This window comes from Neomonachus schauinslandi, chromosome 12 (assembly GCF_002201575.2).
Source record: "Neomonachus schauinslandi chromosome 12, ASM220157v2, whole genome shotgun sequence".
NCBI lineage: Eukaryota > Metazoa > Chordata > Mammalia > Carnivora > Phocidae > Neomonachus > Neomonachus schauinslandi.
Window position 1 is genome coordinate 73,304,991 of NC_058414.1, and position 12,885 is coordinate 73,317,875.

The 12,885-nt window shown below is 37.9% G+C and overlaps 1 protein-coding gene across 2 annotated transcripts in view; it reads left to right on the plus strand.

The window, feature by feature from the left end:
* ST7 (suppression of tumorigenicity 7) overlaps nt 1-12,885 on the plus strand; it is a 184,514-nt gene that overhangs the window by 26,568 nt on the left and 145,061 nt on the right. The gene's annotated exons all lie outside the window — the stretch shown is intronic.

Genomic DNA, 12,885 nt, shown 5'->3' on the forward strand with positions numbered 1-12,885 from the left:
TCTAGAGAGGTTATAACCCCCAGTGGTGAAGGAAGCAGGGTGTATTCAGCAGTTCTTTGTATCAGATGTTTCATATAGATAGAATGCATTCATTTATACCTTACAACCCCATGAAGAATATGTTACCGGTGTTTTGTAGGAAGTGATTCAGGGATATTATGCGTTCTACTTAAAGACTCAAATCCATGTCTATCTGTGCTTTTCCAGTCCTGCCACACCGCCTCCCTGACTGTGCCCCATCAGCTGTGGGATGAGCCCTATTTCCTAAGCATGGCATATAAGACCCTTTCAGTCTGCATTCAGCCTGTCTGATGAGCCTTAGTTTTTCTCTTTCTTCTGCACCCTGTCAACTCCAGCTTCTCTTTAAAGTCTTGCTTTTTACCTAATAGGTCATATGCTTACAGTTTCATACCTCTGCAAACTGCTATTCCACTAACTGAAATGGTTTTTTTTCCCTTTTCTGCCTGGGGAAATCTATGGTTGTCCTTAGAATCCCAGCTCATGTGTTACTTCCTCCATGAAGCCTGTTTTAGCTTCTCTTGGGGAAGTAGTTGGTCACTGCACACTGCTTCCCAGAATGCCACCCATCATGTGGTGATTACTTATCCTTTCCGCTATGTTCTAGTTAGTCCCGAGGAATGGAGCTTTCTTTTCTTCTTCATTGCTTTACCAATACCTAGGACAGGGCCTACTATATGCCATACCTAGGTGAATGTTTCTTCACTCACTTAATTGTAATTCGAGCTATAATGGGTAATGGAAGCTGGGATTTTCAATTAAAAAAACAAAAGAACAACACTTATAATCTGAGAAAAGTCTAGAAGACACCTCAGAAATGTTCTGTGGATCAAACATTCATTCATACATTCATTGCTTTTGGGTAGTTACTAAGTACATGGACTTCATGGGTTCAATACCCAGCTCTGTCATTTACTTCAGGCTTAACATTGCCCAATTACTTATTTCTCTGAACCTCCACCTGGTCTATGAAATGGGGGATAACATCGGTGCCTACCTATTAGTATTGCTGGGAGGATTTAATGCAATGTATATAAAAGGACTATCATATATTAAGCACTAATATAAAGCAACAAAGTTTTCTGGAGGAGTTAATATTTTTACTACGTGGTCTTAGATTTAAATTGTATTGAATAGATTGAGCAAAATACTAAACTAAGGACATCAGTCATGAAAAAAAAGTGTAAGCCACTTGTTTTGTGTGTTACCTTGAGGGTTCATCTTTCAGAATTATTTCTGATACTCATCTTTTTTCTACACAGAGCCCTTGTTTGAAGTGGCAAACTGAACATTTTAAGCATTTAAATGGAGATGGATGAATTGATTTTTTTTTTTTAGTTTACATAAATTGAATGAAAAATTTAAGAAATAATACCCACCCATTTTAAATGAAGGGGGTTTAGAAGTGGTCATTATCAAGGGGAAACAGTTGGAACCTTGAGAGGTGTGTGTTCCATCAGAACAATTTAATTACAAGCATATGATAATCTTAGTGTTGTTTATGAGATGAGTTAGGGAGAAGTTTTACCAGAGCATTTGATTGCAAGAACTGAAGCTCTCCCAGAATCTGTTTAGGTGGGCCCTGTGATATGGTGTCCATATGATAGAATTATGTTTAGAGTCTTCTATGAAAATTTTAAAACCATGGAAATGTGCAAATGTCCAGCTGCAGTTTGATTTTACATTGATTTAGTGTCTGGCACTTTATACTCTGTGCATTGTCAGGAAACTTCCTAGGCTGGCAGTAATTAAAGGATTTGGATTATATAGATGTGTAATGTGAAGTCTGTGACATCTGAGAGTAGGTTAGCCAGCTTAATACCAGGTGTTTGGAGGCTGGGGATGTTTTTCATGGTTATAAGTCTCCATGCCAAATTTTATTCCAGAAATTGGCCTGGGAGGGTGTGCTTTGGATACAGATGTAGAAGTAAACAATGATTTAAGAAATTGGCTTGGAAGTCAGGGATTTATTTTCTCTGTCCCACTCTGATAAGTTTTAGAAATACCATAATTATGGATAAAACAAAGTATTCTTCAATTCATTAAAACAGTGTGTTTAGCTACTAGAGATAGAACAGTGAACAAGATGGAAATGGTTCCTACCCTCATGGAGCTTACAGTTTTATGGATAAGGCATATATCAAACAAACACATAACACATACATATTTTTCACACAGGGTGCCAAGATAGAGTTAAGGTGCAGAAAGGCAGCCTTGTGAAGGAAGGGCCTTTCAGGCAGGGGCTCTGCATGTGCAAGAGCCCTGAGGAGGGAAGGAGCACGGGTCTTGCCAGTACAGGAGAGAGGCCGGTAGGGCTGCAGTGGTGGAGTGAGGAAGCAGGAGACCTACCAGGTGGCTGTTGTGTAAGATGGGAGGTGATGGTGGCAAGGATCAGGATGGGCAGTGGTTGAGGGAGAGAGACGATGTGTTCAGGATATATTTGCAGGGTAGAACTAGTGAGGCTTGTTGAGTTGGGCCAGGAGAGTGAGGTAGATGGAGAGATCAAGGATGCTCCCAAGTTTCTAGCTTGAGGAACTGAATGGATGCGAGTGCCATTAACTGACATAGGACATTATCTGAAGGAAACAGAGAAGAACACACAACAAAGGCCAAAGGAAATATGAAGGTTGGCAACCCTTAGTAGAGTCTAGCCACCCACATGTTTTTATTCCCATTCTCTTGCGTTTTATCAAAATAAAAGCTTTTCATCTGCTGCAGACTCTTTGAGCACAGTGCAGTCTCTGTGTCATCAATAATTTATGCAGAGTTCTCAAGTAAAAGCGTTAGTGTCCAAGGCCTTGTGATTCTGATCTAGTTTCCCAGAATATTTCACAGGGCAGATATGAAAGGGAAGACTTAAAAACAAAAAATGCCATCATTAGTATGGCACAATTTAAAGGGCCATCATTCCATTTTATCCAGGGTCACTCTCCTTTTTGTAGGTATGTAATCTAACTATAAAGGTTATCGTTCCCTCAGGACCTGTTGTGCTAACATCTGCAACCCTATCTGTAGGAAACTAAACAGGTTGATTGGTATGTTTTGCTTTCAGCTGATGTTTTCCCCATAACAACCGGAAAGGTTTTTGGAGGTATAGCTTTGTAACCTTCCATCTGACATTGACAGTTGCTTTTTCAGGAAATTATTCATATCTGTTCTTATTCTTTTAATAGTAAATAACTTTTTATGTTATAAGTAAACTATCTTCACTGTAAATAATTTGGAAAGTCCAGAAAATTATATAATCATTTGTAATCCCATACTGAGAAGTAAATTTTTTTCATTTTTTTTGTCTAATCAGTGTGATGCTCCACTATCTATGTGCAGTTTTGTATCCTCCATTTTTTCACTTAACATTTTGTTATGACTCTTTTCTATATCTTATTAACTATTCAAAGATGGCATTTTAAGTGGCTAAGTACTATTTCATGGCATGGAGCATTTAATCATTTTCCTATTGTTAAGCATTTAGGTTATTTGCTGTTTTTCATAGAGAAATTTTATTTTTTTATTTTAATTTATTTTTTAAAGATTTTGTTTATTTATTTGACAGAGAGAGGGCACAAGTAGGCAGAGTGGCAGGCAGAGGGAGAGGGAGAAGCAGGCTCCCCAGTGAGCAGAGAGCCCGACGCGGGGCTCGATCCCAGGACCTTGGGGTCATGACCTGAACTGATGGTGGGTGCTTAACCGACTGAGCCACCCAGGCTTCCCTCATAGAGAAATTTTAACTGAAGGACAAAAGTCAGACAGTTTTTTGCAGGACACAGTGTTTTAACAAAAGAAACAACCCTCTACTCAAATCCCAATAGTTGGTAAAGCCACGGTCTTCTCCAGGCAGCTTTAGAAGAGTGACTGGGGCACCTGAATAACAGCAGTAACAGCCCTAGTCTGCGGGGCTCTCGGCTCTTGCAGTACTTTTCTGTGTCCTGGGAGGTGCGGGAGCTAAACCCGGACTCCCCTTGCTAAGCTCCTCAGCACTGTTACTCACTAGGATCTTTGCCTGTGTCCTTCGAAGCCTCTCTGTATTTCCACTTTTGTCTAGCGCCTCTGCATCTTGCCTTGAAGCACCGGCTGGAATCAGGGAGAGTTACTTACCAGCCTCTTACCACAGTTCTGGGCTGCTCAATGTGCACTGCTTCATCCCCAGCCCAGTCCTCTGGGGCAGTCCCTCAGGTCTCAGCAGCCTACCTCCTCCTAGCCATCCATCCACTTGACAACTGCTTACTGAGCACCTATCAAGTTCCAGGAACTGGGCTAGATGTTGGGGATATGGTGGTAAGACAGACATCTGCCCTCATAGTTTATGCTTGGTAGGAAGTAACTGCATGGGAGGGAGTAGAGACTGTTGCATAGGGTTTGGGAGAGTGATGTACCCAGACAGTGTTCTAGATAGTTCTGACCTTAGCTAGCTCTTCCACGCACACCACACATTGAGCCCTTGGTACATTTTGTATTTTAAAACCTATACACACATCCCTTTAGGTATGAACTGCATGTGTCAAAACTATAAAATAAGACAGAAGAACACCATGAGTGGAGAAGCATTGCTTGGTAATGCTGCATCTCTGCCGGCCTTTTGCATTTTTGGAATTGCAGGGGTATATCCTCGGGTGCTGCAGTGCAAGCCCATTATAGTCCTATGAGGGTCAGGAACTACTCTTCCCTGCTCTGCTTCTGACAGGCTGCACACCCATGCTGAAGGTGGAGGTGGTGGACCTCAGCATGTAGTCTGCCTGGAAGGTGACGTTTATTCTTGGTGTGTTTCTCTCCTCTTCTTAGAAGTATACCATGAACACAGAGTATAAGTGAATTTTGCCTTTGTCTGGTCATTCCTTTATCACACTGGGTCTGTACCATAAATGTGCTGTGCTTGAGGGCAGGGTACCATGTTGTGTGTTTTTGTTTGCTTTGGTTTATTTGGTAATTTGGCAAACGTATATTCATGGGTGAGGAACAGAACAGTTTCACCTGCTAAGAAGTTCTATGTGAGCATTTCCCCAGCACATTAATTAATTTTAAAAAACAACCAGTACTTTTGATGGATGTAACTGCTATGGAATTCTCTGCTGGACGTATCAGGAAAGTGTAGCAGACAAATACATTTGGATTTTAATAATATATCCATCTCATGATATTCCTTTGCCAAGATGAAGACATATGGGCTAGATAAAAGGAAAAGCAGATGAATTAGGAACATGAACTATCGTTTTTAGTGATGATGTGGTGCAAGGAACCCTTGGACACACATTCATTGGTTCGGAGTTGACATTTTTTCTTTACCTCTTTACGTGGCCTTGGACAGTTTAATAGTACTAATCATAATTATGTGTGATAGTGGTTCACATTTACTTAGTAATTGCTCAATTACTAAAAAGTAATTCACTATACTAAGCAGTAGATATGATTGACTTAATCCTCTGTGAATTGTAGGTACTATTATTATTCCCCAATTTGTATGTGAAGAAACTGAGGTGCAGAGAAATTGAATGAAGAATCCCAGATTACGCAGCTTGCCATTGCTGGATCTGGGCTTTGCACAGGCCATTGAGATCAAGCAATCCATGCACCAACCCCTGTGCTGGTACCTAACCTACTTAAGTCCCAGTTGGCCCAGTGGGGTAGTGGGAATGTATTTACTTGATGAAATACGAGGTTCTGTTGATGTGCATATTTCAGTAAATGCTAAGTCTCCGCCTTTCTGGTACTCCACCTTCTTTCTTGTTCAAATTGGCAGTTGGACTTTTTGTTCCAGCTTAACAAGCCAGGTGAGATGGGAGAGTTGAATTGTGTCAGGTGAAAAAAGGATTTCCGTGCATTACTGAAGAGTATATTCCTTGCTCAGAGTTGTGGGAGTTATATGAGATTAAGTGAGATAAAAATAGAAGAAAATGAAATTGGAAGGAGCTTTGTGTCCATAAGGGATTCTTTTACATTAGAGTCACCCTGGGGGAAGATTCTGGTGGTATATTGCAGGGTCCTAACTTCAGTCCTGTCCATTTCAACATTGTGTCAGTATCTGGGATGAAGAAAATAAAGGGATGCTTATCATTGGCTTGTGGATGATCTAAAGCTGTAGATTTAGTTTCATTGATTCCTTGTATTTTATTTTCTCTAATGATTTGAAAGGTAGATTATTTAGGATATGATGAATTTAAATTGTGCCTTGTTTAAAGCTTTTCATAAATATGCTTAGCGCTGTATTGCGCTAATTTATCTTGTTATGTATTTGTTCATTCTTTTAAAAAATTGATGCATAATTGACATATAACATTGTATTAGATTTAGGTGTATAACACAATGATTTGATTTGTACATTCATTCCTAATATGTCTGAAAGTGCCTTTCTAATGCCCTATGTATGAATAATAAATGGCCCAGGATAAAACTAAAACTAGAATTTTAAATTTGTTAGGCCAAGAACTATTGTTGTTGGTTTTGTTTTGTTTTGTTTTGTTTTACTTCTCTGTTTTTCATATAGTGCTCAACATTATGTTTTGGATATAATTGATGTTTTTCCATAGTGTTGATTTGATGCGAATTTTTTTAAAGTTAAGTACTAAGCCTTAGGGAATTGTGAGATGTTTGTTTACATGCTTTGAGTTAAGGCTTCTCCTAAGAGGAGATTGTTTGATTGAGTTATGTACTAACATGCCTGTGCTTGATTAGTTGGCTTCAAATGCCTAAACATAGCAAATAATGGCCCATTTGAAGATCTCTAACATCAACTAGTTATTATGTTATTTCAGACCCGTACTAAATCATGAATCTGAATATTGTACAAGGAACGTTTTTTTTTTTAAAGATTTTATTTATTTATTTGACAGAGAGAGAGACAGCGAGAGAGGGAACACAAGCAGGGGGAGTGGGAGAGGGAGAAACAGGCTCCCTGCTGAGCAGGATGCGGGACTCAATCCCGGGACTCAATCCCTGAGATCATGACCCGAGCCAAAGGCAGACGCTTAACGACTGAGCCACCCAGGCGCCCCAGTACAAGGAACTTTTTTATTGGGACTTATTTTTTTCCTCTTAACAGAAAACTTTGAAACAAAATAGTGATGTAGTAGAAAGAGTCAAGGTACCTGAGTTTTGTCACTATGTAGTATGTGAACATGGGCCTGTCACTTTAACTTGCTGGGATCAACAATTTGTGCTATAGAGTAAGAGGGTTAAAAATCAAGATCCCTTCCTTTTCTTTTTCAAGTCCTTCCATCTGTAGAGTCTGGCAACTATAGTAATCCTATCAAAGTGGGATGTTTTGCAGAATCCCAGTTGGTTTGAGGCAGTGCCTCTGACTACATTGACTTAGGATAACAGCTGTTTCTTGTGTGTGGGCCACAGATTCCAGGATTTATATAAGCTGTCATTGGAAAGCAAGCTAATTTTCCTAAGTTTTTATTTTTTAATTCTTTATTGTTATATTTGCAAGAGGGGGTCAAGTGTATCAGGAATATTGACTAACTTGTGTTAAGTGAGTGATTGGAATCACATCTGTGTTTGCTTTTTGAGAATAGATAATTCTTTAGTTGGTCAGGTTATCTGTCTAAATAAGGTAGGGAAATCAATAACACATTTCGTTTTTGCAGAAGAGCAGTTATTTCCCATAAGGTTTACATTTGTATTTTTTGTTTTTATTTCCCAGTAAAACATAAGCATTCAACTTTCTTTAGCTTTATCTATCTTCAGAAATTAATGAAGTCAATTTGCATAAGAAGCAGTTAATGTGGAAAGCTTAAAATGTTTAATTTAATTAATTTTATTTATTTTATTTCCCTTAATAAGGGAAAGGTTTGTGTTATACATCTTTTTTTGTTGGTTGTTACTAGAAACCTCTTTTTCATGAAGACACATTGTTCTTACTTACTTGAAGCTAAATTTGCTTTGATTTCTTGGTTCATTGTGGTGAAATTGAGTATCATAATTCTTAAGAGGAAGTCAAATATAAAAAAAAATGCTTAAGAATTATAAATCCTATTTTCATTTCTATCCTGTATTTTATGAGAAATTGCAATACAGAAAAATTTTAACTCAACTTCTAATTGATTGGCCATATTTATGCAACTACTGTGTGATTGGCATCAAAGAAATATCACATATAATTCCTGCTCTTGAATAGATTATTATTTAAAGGAAAAAGAGAAAAAGTGTTCAAGTCAAAAAGTGTTTCTTTGCCTAACATGGGCTAGAATAAACACAGATCATGGTAAAGTTTCATTTGTGCATGTGTGTGTGTGTTTGTGTGTGTAGTATTTCTGGTATATATATATATATATAGGAAATCCATGCTAATTTTAGACATATAGATCTAGATTTCTTATGGAATTGAGAATTATGTTATCCCTCAGACACTTCATTCCATGGAGGTAGTGCCTCTGGTCAGAAGTACTATGGATTATACTCTTGATATTGAATCAAATTCTTACACACCGACTAATTGTTAGTTATATTTTATTTCTGACTGTGGGCCTTAGGCTTCCATAAATTTTCAGAATTTGTTTGATTATGCATTAAAATTTAGTTTTGATATTTCATATCCATTTGATTAGTGTAACCAGTTGATGCATGTGCAATGGGACAGTTTGGTGTGAAGGTCTGGGTGTGGCAAAGAACCTGGACAGGATAGGATGGGTCCAGTAGAGAGAGGCTGTAGGTGGGGCTAGATGCTGGCTAGTTAAAGAAGAAGAGCATATGGGTAATGAAGGTCAAATGAGTCTGGAGGCTGTGGAATCAGTTGAAGCAGGAAATGGAAACAAGGCAAGCAGGATATCAGGTAGCTCATGACTGCAACACCAATGTAATAAGGGAAAGGTTTCTAATTTTAGTGCTGGAACTGATTTCCCTCTTTTTCATGATTCCAGCTGAGTATAAAACCTTGCCTCTTTCCAGGTATTTTGTAGGTAGAAGAGATGGTGGGCCTTCAAGTATGTTCTGAAGTAAGTAAGGGCAGGGCATGAAAACAGAATTATAGAGAACTTGTTATATACAACAGAAGTCTCAAAAATGAACATAAAGCTTCTTCACCCTGAGAGAAACTAAAAACAAGTATTAGAAAACCAAAGCATTCTTCCATTGTGTGTGCAACATTTTAATTTGTAAATCCAACCCCTGACCTTTCAAAGCTAATTTATGCATGTAATACCATTTCAGCCAAAATCATTCTGGGTTTTTTTTGGGGCGGGGGACTTGAAAGGATGATCTAATGGGAAAATAAACATCGGAGCTTCCCAAGAAACTTTCCAAAAAGAAGAGCAATGAGTAATAATGATTAAAAAATGTAAACACAGATCTGTGGAACAATATTTGAGTCTAGAAATAGATTCAACTATATATAAACAATATAATAAAATATGTTTTCTCCAAAAAAGGAAGGATTGTAGTGGTGTTGAGAAGCTGAGTAGCAGTTTTTGAAAAGATAGTTACATCAACATCTTTTACTGTATACCAATATAAATTTAAAATAAATTAGTGAACTTGATGAATTAATGAAATTAATGAAAAGAATCATTTTCTAGAAAGACCAAAAGAAAATTGAATAAGAATGTAGAATAGAACTATGAAAGGATTTTTTTTAAGTTTTTTTTTAAGATTTTATTTATTTTATTTTTAGAGAGAGTGTGTGCACAGGGAGGGGCAGAGGGGGAGAGAGAGGGAGAGAATCTCAAGCAGACTCCATGCTCAGTGTGGAGCCTAATGTGGTGGGGCTTGATCCCAGGACCCTGAGATCATGACCTGATCTGAAACCAAGAGTTGGATGCTCAACAGACTGAGTCACCCAGGTGCTCCTGGATTTTTTTCTAGTTTTAAAAGAATAGAAGAGGGGCACCTGGGTGGCTCAGTTGGTTAAATGTCTGCCTTTGGCTCAGGTCATGATCTCGGGGTCCTGGGATCGAGCCCCCCCCTCAGGCTCTCTGCTCAGTGGGGAGTCTGCTTTTCCCTCTCACTCTCTCTCTATGCTCTCCCTCTTTCTCTCTCTCTCTCTCAAATAAATAAATAAAATCTTTAAAAAAATAAAAGAATAGAAGAAATAAAAAGATAGACTTGAAAAATATTTAAAATATATGCTCAATGATAACAGATTTTTCAATATGATAGTAACAAAGTGGGAAGATAGATTTGTACCAATATTACTGAAAAATAATATCTATAAAGTATAAAATGATTGTTCATTTTTATTCCACAAACACTAAGACTTTTACAGATGAATGGACAAAACAAATAATTTACACAAAGGAAAATATAGTTAATAAGGTGAACATGAAAAAATGTTTATCATAATTCATAATCAAAGATCTTGCTCAAGTTTATAGCACATAGATAGTTTATAATTATTGAGGTCATCTCTCCTCCCATCACAAAGAACATCTCATGTTGGCAGATTTTCAGTAAAATTTGCACAGCCCTTTTTGAAAAAAAAAAAAAGGAAAAGTGAAAAAATTGTTCAAACCCTTTGTCTTAGTAATTCCATCTCTTGGATAATCTATCCCAAGGAAATATGGTACATACCATGATTAGAACCTGTTGTTTTCCATAAATAGTAAATGATTGGAAATAACCTCAATGTTTATAAAAAAGGAACTGATACATTTTGATGCTGCATCAACATAATAAAATCTCGAGTCATTACAATGAAATGTATAAAGACTGAATACTTGAGAAATACATCTAAGGTGTAATATGTTGCCACAATATGATTTCAAGAACAGGATAGTTAGTGTGTGTGAAAGCTAAATAGGTAATAATGAAAGTAATTCAATTGAAATGATAGTTTACAGGGTATTTTAAAATAATTACAATAATGTTTAAAGTAATATTCCCTTTCTCATAAACAAATAGGAAAAGGAATCTAATTCCTGCCCTTGTGAAGCATCATGAAATTGAAATTCCAGGACATGGAGTCTCAGGACCCTGAGGTGAATGGGTGGTAGATAATCAGACACATTGACCATTTGGCTTTTTTCCAATAGTCCTAGTCACACAATTCAGCTCTAAAGACTCCTTCACTAACAGGGGAAATAGGGAGGGAGGTTTCATAAGATTCAAGCTCATTAGCCCAAGCATTTTTACTGGCCAACTTGATGAAATTTATTTGAATTTTACTTTCTACAATTTGTGTGTGTGTGTGTGTGTGTGTTGCAGGGGAGAGGGGAGCAAGTGAGGGGGTAGAAATAACTTACAATGCTTTTTTTTTAAAAAAAGATTTTATTTGAGAGAGAGAGGGAGGGAGAGAGAGATTGAGAGAGAGATAGAAGGAGAGAACGAGTAGGGGGAGGGGCAGAGGGAGAAGCAGACTCCCTGCTGAGCAGTGAGCCTGACTCAGGACTTGATCCCAGGACCTGAGCTGAAGGCAGATGCTTAACCGACTGAGCCACCCAGGCGCCCACTTAGGATGCTTTTATAAGTAGTTTGCATAAAATAATTAGATACCCAAAGAACAACTTATATAAATGATCTGAATCCCAGATTTACTGTTAAGAAAAAATTAGATATGAACACTCTACTTCCCAGAAAACATCAATCAGTGAGTTTGAATTTTACTTCTTTGATGGTACACAGGAGGAATATAAGTTGAGGTAGTACTGTAAATAGTAGGTCTGTAGCCATTGCTATGCCAGAAAAGAAAATAAATAATAGTTACACTAGTTGGCATTTGGAAAATTGGACAAAGCTTAAGAATTCAAGCACATTTTCAGATTATATTCTTAGTTTTTTTTCTATTCAAAAGGGTACCTTGTTTGTCCCCGATTTGATGGACTATTAGTCATGTTGGGCTGCCATAACAAAATGTCATAGACTGAATGACTTAAACAACAGAAATTTTTTTCTCAGTCTGAAGGTTGGATTCCAAGTTCTAAGTGCTGGGCCATTCATTTCCATGGTGAGGGCTCTTCTTCCTGGTTTTCAGACACCCGCCTTCTTGCTGTCTCTTCACATGGCAGACAGAGGGAGAGGGAGAAACCTGTCTGATGTCTCTTCTTCTAAGGGCACTAATCCCATCATGAAGGCTCCATTTTTATGACCTCATCTAAACCTATTACCTCCCCAAAGTCCCATCTTTAAATACTATCACATTGGGGGTAAGGTCTTCAGCATATGAATTTTAAAGATTTATTTGAGAGAGAGAGAAAGCGAGAGACCGAGTACAAGTGGAGGGGGAGGGGCAGAGGGAGAGGGAGAAGCAGACTCCCCACTGCGCCGGGAGCCCGATGTGGGGCTCCATCTTAGGACCTTGGGATCATGACCTGAACTGAGGGTAGATGCTTAACCGACTGAGCCACCCAGGCTCCCTCAACATATGAATTTTAGGAGGACACAATTCAGTCCATAGCAGATGGTAAGTAATCTTGCCAACAAGGACCCTATCTTATACTTTTTTAGTTTCCAAGGAGGGAGCTCATTCTAATTACACATGTGCTGCCATGGAGATCAGAATCTGTATTGGTTAATTAAAGGTGGTAGCTTGTTAATCTTTTGTTCATTGTGATATGAAATTCAATCACACTTTCATAGTAATCCATGGGATTTTGTCATTGAGTTATCCTTCTGTTAGAATGCTAATAAGCAACAATAGCAGTTCAGTTTATGTGTTTAATTATTCTCTTTTCCTTTTCTAGAACATTAACATCTTTTATGTATGCTAAGTTTTCTAGGATATGATAAATTTGTGAGATCTCCTCAACAGATATAATTACACTAGTTTATCATAGGTGAATTAAGTTCAGATTCTTTGTAGGGAAAAGTGAATGTTTTTATACTCTTTACATCAAACATTGAATAGACATGAGGACAAGAGACAAAGGAAGAAATGGCACATCCTGAGTTTAGCCAGCACTCCTTATAACCAACCTACTTTGTTTTTTCTGTGCCAAAATA